This window comes from Pleurodeles waltl, chromosome 6, assembly GCF_031143425.1.
Source record: "Pleurodeles waltl isolate 20211129_DDA chromosome 6, aPleWal1.hap1.20221129, whole genome shotgun sequence".
Taxonomy (NCBI): domain Eukaryota; kingdom Metazoa; phylum Chordata; class Amphibia; order Caudata; family Salamandridae; genus Pleurodeles; species Pleurodeles waltl.
The window spans coordinates 854598026-854610806 of record NC_090445.1 but is presented as its reverse complement, the minus strand read 5'-3'; the positions used below and the strand labels follow the sequence as shown (position 1 = coordinate 854610806).

The following is a 12781-nucleotide window of genomic DNA, read 5'->3' as shown; positions in this document are numbered from 1 at the left end:
AGACAAAATAAAGGTCACAAAAACATTGTTTTTCACGTGGACTTGCAAACCCTATCAGTGCGCTATTTTATGGGCGCTACTGCAGAAGGCGGCAAACTTATACTGTGGAGCAGAAAGAAACTCTGCGAAAAGGCCTGGGAATATTGTTGTTTTCTTTCCAGTAGAGCAAGTGTCTTGCGTGATGTTCTGCATGTGTCCCCTAGTGCAGCAGGCGCTGATAAACGCACAGACCTTCCCAGCGCCGGAGCGCACAGCTGTACGTTCACGCAGAACCCTCTTTGCCAGCAGAATGCGGGATTCTTTCTAAAGCACGTTTCTTTTGTATTTTTTTTTCTCGTAAAGCCAACAACTGAGGGGAGGCGAGAGAGTCCCTCCCTCTCCCTTTTGTGTCTTCTCCGTGGCCCTATGCGGCTTCAGTCCCCTCCCTTCTTCCCTTGGCTGTCTCCCCTCCTCCTCCTTCTGTCGGCTCGGTGGGGGAGGGGGAAGGGGACGGGCTTGCCGGGGAAGGCAGCTTCTTATGTTTTTTTTGCCCGAGACAGTGTGTGTATGTGAGTCCTCCGTGCCCCCACAGAGGGCCTGCACAGAACAGTAGCAGCCGCCCGAGCCGGTGCTGAGGCAGCCACAGGAAGGGAGCTGTGGGCAGCCGGCAGCAGCCATTGTTCAGAGCAGAGAGAGAGCCCTGCAAACAAAGAGAGGTCTCCCCGCACCCTCCACTGCTCCCCGGCCCCCTCCTCGGGCGGCAGAGCCCTGCTAGGCCTCATCTGAAACCTCCTCGCAACCTCTTCTATCCCTGTACCCTTCCAGACCACAGCTTCTGCCTTTGTGTTCTAAAAGCAGCAGTATATCTATCTATTTAGTTTATTTTTTTCACTTCTTTTTGTGTGGGACTGAGAAAGACAGACATGTTTTGAATGTTTTAACATTTTTTGAGAGCTCCCACAGAATCAAGATCTAGATACTTTTCCCCCTCAGGTGAGTGCCTTTGTGTTTACGTATTTATTTTAAACATGAAACCAAGCCTGTATTTTTGCTGTTCACATTGTCCCTTTGCAGCTGCAAGGCGCGTGCAGCTGGGTGTTGAAGGGATTGCCTGTGAAATTGCATGTGCTTTTTGTGCGCAGGGATAGCAGAGTTAACGTAAAACAAGAAAGGAGTTCGTTCTCCCTTGTTTCAGATGCTAGTGCTATTTTAGATGGGCGAGTGTGCGTTCCTGATAGCACAGGGGCGCCGGGAAGGCAGTTCCAGATAAGTGGGGGAAGAGGTTTGTGTATGACGGGACACAGTTGTTGTCTCAAGGGCCCGAAAAGCCCGGAAATGGGATGAAGTGAAATAATAAAGTCGAATCCCCTGCACTTCCCTTCCTTTTCTCTTGATATGAATGAGCTTTGCTCGGTCCTGGCGGCAGGAAGCACGCAGCTGAGTTGTAAACATGGCCTGGCAACTTTCAGGCTGCTGGTGGCAGGGCACTCGAGTAGCAGATACCAGTGTTGGTGGGTGTGGGGTTTCCCATTATGGCAGATAAAAATGTGCAAATATGTAACACGCCTCTCCAAAGCAGGTTAATATGTCTTTTTATGTGCATTACATTTCTCCTACTGTGAGGCTTTTTTTTTCTTTACAAATCTCCCAGTTGCTGTCATGCTGGGCACCTCGTGTTGTTTCTGTGTGTGTATTTTGAATGGACCTACGGTATAATAGTAGTCTCTGTGTGTGTATATTTCCTCTGTGTCAAACCCCATTTGGAACAGCACGTGTCTCACGTATTCCTCATAATTTCTGCGATGATTGGCTCGTGGTGTTTTGAAACAAAACCAAGTTTCAGCATGTTGTGAAATTAAGAAGTTTTGATTCTGCCCGATGTAAACTGTAGAGCAGCTGTGGCGAAGCCAGTGACCACCGGCAGCCCAGCACCTCACCCTGACATAGTCACTTCCGGTCTTTCTTTTAATCTGGTGCCGCCACTGTAAGTAGTGACGGCTGCTGAATGCGGCTACCTCAGCCTGAACAGTTTCCTGCACAGTCTTCGATTCGCCCTCCTCCCCTCTTACCCAGTTTGAGAGGCTTCAGAGACATGACTTCAGGTCCAACAGACACTACTTTTTCCAGTCATAGGCTTCTCTTTCGTTGCTATTGGGATGTTCATTTGAAGAAAACCAACTCTGCAACTCATTGCCTGTGCTCATCGCAGGACTGAAACAGTGAGTGATGTGCTGGTGACCTAATTCAGTGACCACCATATTACATTATTTGCCACGTGATTTTTAACCCTGTCCAATCCATGCCTCTTTTAATGGACTGAATTCCATGTCTCATTTTAGGGATTAAGTTAGAAAAAACGGTGCTGCTGAGTTACAAAGGCATTTTTAACTACTTGAAGTATTAGTACAGGAGTGTACTTTACGTCCTATTACATGTCTTTATGAGTGAGCATGAAACACCCAACATCCCATTAGTACAACAGTGAAGAGGGCACACTCATTTCTGTTTGCACTAATTGTATATGGATATTCACTGAATGTTCCCATTTTAGGCCAGTTTTAAATGTTTCGGCCCATTTCTTAAATGCGTACGAGTACGTACTTTACATGCTTGAAAAGTGGTGTTGTGAATAGGCCCGGACGTAAGGATATTCCTGCATATTATCCATACTCTTAGTTCTGAATGAAACAGACATGAGGCAAGAAAACATGGAAATTCCCTCAGTTTCTTTGAAGTTATAATTAACAACGTAACAAAAACAATGTGCCATGAGTTTCTTTCCAAGTTTCGTCTCTCGTCCCAGTTTGTCATTGTTATACATTTTCACGAAACGTTTTCCAGTTTGTTGTACAGTTTCATACACTAGAACAGAGGTGTATATTCAGAAGAAAGTTACTGCTCCTCCATAGTTACAACTCGGTGGACAAAGGCCAAGGGTTCTATAGCTCATGGGAGAATTTTCTCATCCTTTGGGAAATCTTGGAGCGAGTAGTATCTGTCTGTATGTTCCACCAATAAAATCAATGGTTAGACTGTTTACTAACAGTCTCGGTACACAATTCCTAACATTCAGTTTACTGTTTCAGAAGATATGTAACCAGTCTTTAATACTACCTGCTCAGTGGTTCAAGTCTTATAAACTGTAAATCGTTTTTCAATATTATGTTGTGAAAGTGTGTGGCATTGTTTGATCAATTTTGTTACTGCAGTTTTAGGTGTCACTGAATAAAGTTCAACATCACTGTATTTGATAAATTGGCCCTAATGATCAATAAGACATCAACAAGTACTCAGAGCTTTTGTCTAATATTAATAAACAATTGTCTGGCGATTCATTTTGAACCTGAAAAGATCACGCTGATGTTCAAGGGATGTTGGTGGACAGTTCCCCAACATTTGGACAGGTGCAGGTAAGTTGCAACCACCTCACCTGCCATTGTAGGTAATTTTGGAGAAGTGAGCTTCCTGTTCGGTGTGCTAGATGATCCCGTCCCCATGATGGGCCTTCTGGGTGATGTAGAGGAATTTGAGATTTATGCGTTATCCAGTGTCTAGGATAAAGTCTTTAGGGACTATATTGATGCTGTCTGGGATTTCCAGTTGAGTGAGCCTGGCTGCTTTTTTCTGTGGCATGAAACTTCTTGGTCAGGACATGAGACAGACTCAGAGTGATGTAACAAAGTCGATCCTGTAGAGGATGACTACCCAGACCATGAAAGTTACAGATGGTAAGGTAGTTTTGGCATAGGGTTTCTCAGGCCTAATTAGATAATTTGATGACACTTTTGAGTTGAGCTTTGAAGCATAGGTTCTTGTCAACTTTAGCACATAGGTTTTGGGTGACCGTAGTTCAGGGGGGTGGGTGGGATGATGAGCTTAAAACTAGGTTGGGTCATTGGAATAGAAGATGAGCAGTTTGAAAGTTACCACCGAACGGTAATGATGCCATCTTCTGCCCGTTGATGGTAAGTTTGTTTTTGCTTTTCCAGCCATAATGATCATGGATGAGAAGAGGCCTTTGACCTGATGGCATCTAGAATCTCATTGGTGGTGTACTGCCCTATGTAAGAGAAGCAGGTGTTGGGTAGTTGGATTGGGAGTACGGTGGGCTGTCGTGCACTTGAGCAGTGTTGTTTGTCTTAAAGATAATTTTAATTTTCAAAGAAAAGTGTCTTTTTTGGAGTTCTCCTGTGATCACACCTGAGTTCAGTGAGTCTGTTGTTGATTTGAAAGAGGGACTTATGTACAGGACAGGAACATTTGTTTTTGTTTTGTTTTTTTGTTATTAATATACAGTGTAATGTCATTCACAACCAAAGTTTCCTGGTATCATGCACCTAGAAGTACAGCTTTTTATGTTTCATATCGTCCATTATGTTACAAGTTGATACACTTAAGACATACTCATTGTAATGTTTGTCAAAATTAACACTAATATTGTTAGTTGTGGGATAGCCTGTCGTTCGCCACAAGCATGCCTCCATGTAAAACCATGGTGAGTGGTTAAGGTTTGTGGAGTGAGTGTTTCAATTGGATTTGTAAATGTATGCTGCTAGTACTCAGTCCTTCAGGATTGTGTGGTACCTTGAATCGATGGTGCACCAATGTGTTAAAATCTCAGAAGTTCACTGTCCTGACCTTCTATTGAGAATGGCGGTAATACAGCCTAAACAAAGTTTAGCTAGTATTGTCAAGAGATGGAAGTGACCTTATTGTTAACTGTGCATGTTTACTCTAAACCACTTCTTTCTATCCCAGGCCTTGCATCTAGGTGTGAGTCTTTGGAAGTGAACACTGGGCCATCACACAGTTGGGTTTTGTAGCACATATTCCTATATCAATTACTACTTAAAGTACTTCATGGCTCTGTCATTTTATCAATTTAACTTGTATAAGACCTAACAGAAATGGGTACCACAAAGGTGAGGCAAATAGGGTGCTCGAGCGTAAGATCTACACCTCTGGTGGCAGATGCATATTTCTCTAACTGATGCTAGGTAGCATATGCTCCTGTAGAACTATGAGTCACACAGCCTTGTCATTCCAAGCAAACATAATAAAAAAATAGATTAACTCTTGATCTTTGTTTCAAACCTGTCCCCCTGTGAGGGTGTGGGCCTTCAAGCATTCAATTCTTAAACACCATTGTTAATATTGATACATTTGTCCAGTTGCTTTTAAGACTCCTGGTGCAGTGGTGAAAGCCATTATGGCACAAGCCGGTCAGCCACCTGTTTTGAGGATCTTCTAACCTGGATAATAGATTTGTCTCTACACACCACTGTAAACATGAAACACCCCCTATGTAAAATGTTGTGGATTGTGGCTGATACTTTTTGACACTAAAAAGACTCAATATGTCTTGTAGGCAGGCTCATCGGAATTGTATATGGGATAAAGTATCTCCTGCCGTGCATTATAAGGATATTGCAAGTCACTTAGGAGTTTCATAATCAATTAGAGGAACAAGGGCGAAGGCAGAGTTCCTTTGTAAGGTTATGGGATTCCGAGGTGACTTGTAATATCCTTACCATGTACATCAGGGGTACCTTTATCCCATATAATACATGGTCAAACCATCACCTTTCCCACAAACCACTTAAACTTTTGGTGTGTAGCTCTTTCATATGAAAGAGTAAGCATGTCTGCAAACATGAAGAATAACAATTAAACCTCTATTGCAAAATTGAACACATCAAAAACCTGTTAGATGTTTGTTGCAAACAGATATTAGAAACAGTTTGGTTAAAAAATAAATAAAAACTGCAGTAGCTCGGACTGTGTAGAAACATGCAGAAATGTTCCAGCTTTCCTATAACTATTTATTTCTTGCCCTCAATGAATATGTTCTCTATGCTTGTCATCGTAAGCTAAAAAAATAGAGCAGAAGAAAGAAAATCAGTGTTCTGTTGTCTGTGCTTTGAACAGCTGCATCAGTTATGCTCCGTGACCTGACCTGCTTTTCACCCAGTCTGCCGGTCCGATTTGAAGGCATTGTGACATCAGAACTCAACTGTAATAAATTATGATAGTCGAGTTCTGATGTCTTTTATATATGTAATCAGTGACTGTTGTGTCACAGTTGGCTAATTATAAATACATTATTTACAGGCATTTATAAAGGGATCACAGAATCCCATACTATTGTTGCAGATTTTCCAATATTTTATGTATTTGCCACTCTGGCCACATCCTACTCCACTTCCTGCATACTGTTCAACAAAATATTGTTTATAGTTCACACTGATCAATAGTAATAACGTGCTTTTTATGGTGAGCACCCCATCTTCAAAATCTTAGCTAAGTAAAACTGGTCACATTTCATCTGTTGATTGCTTTATCCAGGCATTAACGAGTTGAGCATTTTGTTTATGTGGTGTTAATAGCCTTTGTTGACGGACTGTGGACATTGTAGCAAATAATATTCACCCATATTTAAAATGTTGGTTGAAAGAACAACTAATTTTTTGACTTCAATATATTGAAGTTGCTGTCTCTGAAAGTACATAATTACTCAGCAGTGCTCTCAATGTATCACATTGAAAGAGGGTACTCGAAGATAAACAGAATGCTAACAATTTTGATCTTATTCAACCCTGTTGTGTTTAATTTATAGTGCCCCCCAATGAGACACTTACAAAATCCTTATGTAATATACAACACTGTACTACAAGGTGAGGGTGCCTCGAGAGCCCCTTATCTTCGGTTTTAGGCTCACTTTATAGTTACAGAGAATTTTTAAACCCTTGCTGGGATACACAGAGTAAGTGGTGTATCTCTTTAGGTCTGATACATTTTTTTCATTTAGCTGATTTCTATGCTTCATGGTCACCGAAGGTATAGATGTACCTTTTTGGTTAATACTAAATGCAACAAAATGTCTTATGTAGAACTGATAATTTAAAGTAGTGATAAATGCAACAGTATCTAACTTAGGCAGGTTCTGGGTAGAAGAGTAAGGGCAGAGGAAGAGTTGAGGGGGGGTAGTATTAGTGGATAAGAGGAGGAAAAAGGGTTTGGCCAGGGTAAAGAGAAGCCGCAGGGAGAGAAAGGTGACTGAGTGAGAGAAGGGGAAGGATTTTATGAATTTCGTGTCCAACAGTTCTGGCAGTGACCTGCGGTTCAGATTATTCAAGTGTATGAGGACTACTGGGTCTCTCTTCTCTTTCCACCCCCCTTTTCTCTCTCACTCACACATATATATGCTTGGGTCAGCACTGTCATCTGCTGCTCTACTCAACCGTCATTGACACTTTGCTTCCTTCTCCCCACTACAGCAACCAGCATGGAGCAGAAGGTCGCTTCAGTGACACCATTTTGCCTGATCTCATGTGCACATCTACCTAACAAAAAAACTGCAGCTCAGTGCCTGTACTGATGGAACAATATTCCACTGTTTATGTAGACTACTGTGACATGTAGCGCTCTTCATAAAGGAATTAGATAGAAATTGCACTAGACAGTGTTCTTGACTCGGACTTTGGCAGAGTGATGTTCATGTTGTGTTAGAATGATTTGCATGGCTTGCTTTTATTATGTCCCCCTAGGGCTGGGTATCTTCCAACTACGGGTTTGACAATTCCGTTCGGGTTGTAATTCCTTTCACCACTTAAGTGCTTGCATTGAACTACAAAAAGTACTACTTTACAAGTAGCCCTCTCTGCTCTTTCTGGTCCTTCCCCTGTGTCTCCCTCTGATGTTCTAAAGGTTCATCCATTAGCATGTTAAACAGAGACGTATTGGCTTTGTCAATGTTTGTGTATATTTAAAGGGTTGTGGAATTTAACCAAATATCTACTTGTCTATGGGACAGTTGCTTCATCAATCTACTTGTCCTGTAAAAAATAAATAAAAAAAAAGTCTACTTGTCCCATTGGTTCCATGTAGTACAGCGACAAATCATGGTAGCAACCTCATTATGTAAAGCTCTGATAATAGCCTCTCTGATTGTGCGAGGGCTAATATTATAGTATAGCTTGAATACTAACAATTCTAAGCTCTACTATAGAAATTTCTTTATTTTGCCACCTTTCTGCAGATTTATATACTGGCGCTGGAGGAAGCAGTAAAGGAATCATTTCAGGGCTGGAATAACTTTTGAGTCTGTGAAAACCTACTAGCTTGCAAGTTTCAAGGATTTTCACCATATCTTCTTTAATCTTTTCCCATACAGAGAAAGGCTGGAAATGTACTTCTTCCAGGGATGGGTAAAAAGTGGTTGGAGGGAAAGTGAACTTGTAAATTCTCAATAGATTTTCGCGTAAACAAATCTGCAAATGCATATTTGCTCGTACTAAAATGAAATTCACAAATATTTTCTAGGAGTACTTTTTCCTGGTCTACTTCTTAAATTTATGTGCATTTATGAAAGCTACTAATGCAAAGACATACACCATGCATGCACTTTTGTGACTTTATTTAAGAATTGGGCCCCTAATTAGGTCTGGTGTTAACCAAGGCATTTTGTTTTTATAAAAAATCTATTTCTATCCATTGATCATTTAAAAAAAAAAAAAAAAAAAAAAACCCACTTACCTCTTCCCGTCACCGCCGCCTCCTCGCTCCTCTTTTTCTGGTGTCACAGCATTGATTGGGACACCAACACCAGCTCCCTAGCAGTCCAGGCATTGCTTTCATGTTAAACCTAGCATGAAAGCAGCATCAAGCATGAAAGCTGCGTTAGGATTGATCTGAGTGGCTTGGACTGCTGCTCAGACACAACCCTGGGGTTTGTGCAGTTTCTACATTCCGGCTGTTCAATACAACCGGGTTGGAGAAACCTAAGTGCGCATGTATGTTTGACTGGCCTAAGATGGCCGGCCAAACAACATGGGCACTCGGGTGCACTCTCACCTACAGCTGCCCCCCATAATTACATATTGTTTAATCTTTCAACTTCTGGCTCAGCTGGTGGGGGGGGGGGGTGACTCTCCTTTGCCATTCTGAAGGAGCTGCCCTAGCGCAAATATTACCTCAACTGCAGTTTTCTTCCCTGTTAACTGGAAGTCAAAGGGTTTGTGCTGCAGGGAGGGTTAGGCCTAGTTGTCTGAAGGACAAAATAAACTTAAAATATTGTTGTCCTTGACCCCAAACAGTAGGTCCTGGTGGTCGATAGGAATTCCACACTCTTATTTTTTTTTTTTATATTCAATCAGACATAAGCTGTCTTGCTGTAGTGTGTGTATCATTGCATTGCAGGTTGACTAAAATATGTGGCAGGATTCAGGGAATAACATTTGTGCTTCACCAAGTAAATTTTCTTGATTTGTGTTGCTACTATTCAATCATTTTTCAGGATTACAAAAGCAATGTGATTCATTTTTCCTTTCCTAACTGATGAATGTTTACAGTTCATTTGCAGGTGTTTACATTTTGTCGTGTGTTACAGAAAAATAAAATCTTACAGCCTTTTCCTTCACATTCCCTGCACTTCTGCATGATTGTCACATAATTTATGTTACTTTTCTTTCTCTGACTGCAAGAGAGAAGTTTGTAAACGCCAATCCCCATGCTTGGGCAGCAATTTGTCAGAAGACATAGTTTGATATCTGATTGCCATCCTTGAAGCTCAGCAAATGTGACGAGCTACATGTAGAGATTATTTATTGCTTGGACTTTGACCACCCACCAAAAATCAGGGTCATGACTTAGTTTGGGAAACACTGCCCTAGACTTTTTATCATAGAATTGCTTGCCTGTTAAACAATATAAGGGTTTTCTTTACATATCATTTCAGGACATTGTATTTGAAGGCAACATTACTTTCAAAAGGGACACTTGCATTTGTATTTTATACATTCTGGGAATAATCTGTACAAAGCACTTGACTCCGTTTGCAAATTGGAGCAAAGGCGTAATGCAATGTTTTGTTTCTAAGGGGATTAAATGTTTCCAGGAAAACCTCTACCATACTCTGAATTGGACACAGTGGGGTGCTCTTAAAGTCCATTTTTGCCTTCTCCCGCATTTGAGGAGTGTTTTGTTTTAGGTCTGGCGCTTGCCACGTCCTCTTGGTTTTACTATAATCATATGTATACTTATAATGGCTTTCTTTAAGCCTTCGTTCATTGGTCTGTTGCTGTTTCATTTACATTTTCCTTCTACCTCTATTGTATGTAGCATAGGGCATTGGGCCAGCCCTCTTCAGCCTTTAACTAGCCTCTGTGATTTGTGGCATTCTATTCTTTCACAAGGATTACATCCACACACAGTGATTCCCTTCAGTGCCAGGGACCATTATAGCAATTTGTGTTTTTGAGACAAAAAAAAAAAAAAGTTTTGCTTTTAGCCAATGTTTCCTTTTTTAATCTAGTCTCCCAGCAGTTCCCCAATAATAAAGTTTTACAAAAACTATGACAAAACGAACACTGACAAAGCCAAAAGGCTTGCCGCTATGGCCATAACCATTGGCTTTGCCGCTACTCCTTTCATTTTAAAAATTGGGTAAGCCTTCCCAAATAGAAAGGGGCCCGTCTGCACATCATAGGTGTCGGTAACTGATTAATGCTCCATGCCCAGAAACCACTGGCGCATCCCATTGTGACCCGCAAGGAGGAGTGGGTGGCTTCCTTAACACCACCTCCTAATTGTGATTAGGAAAGGGTTGCAAAAGCCTTTTTATGAGTATGGAACACTTTCCCGAATAATAATAGGGCTTTTGAAGATTGTTAAAAATAAATATGCTGTCTCAAGCTCTGTGATTTTGCAAATCGCAGGCTTTGTGACTGCAAAATACCTTTGTACATCAGGCCCCACTAAGCGCATTATGTGGTTGGTGCATTTTATCCTATGTGTGACCTTAACAAACACGGAGCGCTGGAAGCGCAGTCAGGCGCTAAACCGAACCTAGTTGTTTCTTCTTTTCTAGTTGCTGCCTTTCCTCCCAAATGAATGCACTTTACATTTAAAATGTTGTGTTTTCCTACGGCGCCAACACCACCCGCTTGACCCGCGCTCCCAAAACATTTCTTCAGTTGCCTTTGTGGTCCACCGCGTTAGCCCTCTGTCTGAATATAAAGTTGCCTTTTCTGACAGTAGTGTATCCGTTTGATTATTTTGTATCCTGTTGCGCCTGTGTTGTTGGGTCTCTGGGGCAAAGCGGCCGAGGATGCCGCGGAAGGTTCTTTTGGCAGGCAGGCGTGCTTTGATGGGGCGACCCCCAGATGCCCAGTCTGACATTTTGACTGCATTTCAGAAGGTCACTGCTTGACTCTGCACACACTTTGTGCGCCTCATGAACTACTCGCCCCTGCGATTACGCCGGAAATGATGATGGTACTTGGACTGAAGTGAATTTGTAATTTTGGTAATAATGGCCCATTCTCCGTTCAACCTGCAGGTCGAGGTTCATTTATGCATAATACTGCTGAAGCTCCTTCACCCGTGAGCACCTTTGGGTGGTGGCAGCGTCTCCGCTCAGAGCTGATCCATGCAGCTTGAAGAGCTACTTGAAATGTGCATTCACCTTTGAGCTGAAGGCAGCAGCAGAGAGGTAGAATTGTCCTCTTTTTGCACTGTTCACCACTTTTATATCCCTTTTTAAATAAAAAAATTCCTGCCCTCAGTGAGTGCGTTTGAATATTAAATGTGTTCATCTCTTGCAATAAACGGCGTTCTGTAGATCGCCTTGGCCCTGGTGCCCAGGGTGGCATGAGGTGTAAGCAATCCTTGGCAGTGACTTTATTCAAAGTGTATTTCTTAAACTGGTTCCTTCTCTGCTCTGTTACAGAGCCCTCCGGCTCATAATCCGGTGCCAAATGCTTGCTTTAATGGAAACCACCTAACTGCTCGTGCCTTTCATGCGCTGTCCCGATAGGTAGCTCTGGCATTAAGGTTCTTCTGCTTTCCAAAGGATGGGACTCTGTTCCTGCTTTCCAACTCCGATAATGAGGCCTCCACAGTCCTTTCATTATGAACCCCTGAAGCAATGGGAAGGCAGTGACTCTGGAATATCAGCCTAGGTCATGTCTTTTTTTTTTATATTTCAACTAGTTTGCCACAGAGATCCAGGTTAAGGTTATTTGTAACTGCTAGTCTCCTCATAGTTGTTTTTTTTTTTTAATTAAATTAACTGTATTTTATGTTTTTCAGTTGGCCCATTTCTTTTAGAAGACATTTTTTCAGGTCCCAAAATGCAGAGTTTGTCATTGAGTATGTTTCCACAGAAAAAGTGTCTGTCTTGCTTTTGGGAGAAGTGTCGGGAGCGTAAGAGGGAAACACTGCTGTGAAAGACTTTGTTCTCAGTTTTCTCAATTGGCTCCCTTTGAAGAGTGTGAAATGCTCACCCTAGATTCTTGGTAGTACTGAGATGCATTTCCATCGAGTACAAGCTGCGGAAGAAAGCTCACCCGATCAGTGGGATCTACTGCAGGGTTGAAGGATTAATTAGGTTGTGGGTATTGAGGAATGTCATTCTAATATTTTAGAGGCGAAAGGAACATGAGTCAGGGTGGTGATTGACTGTACTACATGAATCAGCAGTAGGTTTGTTAAGTAGAAGGATGGCAAAGACAGGTGAATTTCGTTGAACAGCCGAAGTTGGGTGAGGACCCATGATGATGAAAGGGTTTGGATGATTCATGTGCTGAAGGGATCATACAATTATCAGGAGGGTTTGCTTTCATGAGTATAACGCTTTGAATAAGTGGCAGTAGAGCAGTTTTGGTAACTGTTTTAAACCTTTCAAGACTGTTGATGGTTTGAGTGCTGTGCAAAGTTTCTACAGACATTTTGCTTGTCTTGGTAGACTTGGTTCCTTCGCACCATTGATTTTCACAACTGCCTCATCCTTTTTTCCACTTGT

The 12781-nt window shown here is 42.0% G+C and overlaps 1 protein-coding gene across 9 annotated transcripts in view; it reads left to right on the top strand.

The window, feature by feature from the left end:
• The window catches only part of LDB1 (LIM domain binding 1), a 363831-nt gene that overhangs the window by 189707 nt on the left and 161343 nt on the right, over positions 1–12781 (top strand). Inside the window, exon 1 of one of the 9 annotated variants that reach the window (XM_069239592.1) lies at positions 510–972. The exons of 5 other annotated variants lie outside the window; for them this stretch is intronic. The gene's annotated coding sequence lies outside the window, so the exon portion shown is untranslated. Of the gene's footprint in view, positions 1–509; positions 973–2175; positions 2199–12781 lie in introns of those variants that run through there. 3 more of the 9 variants (XM_069239594.1, XM_069239595.1, XM_069239593.1) reach the window with 3 other exon arrangements.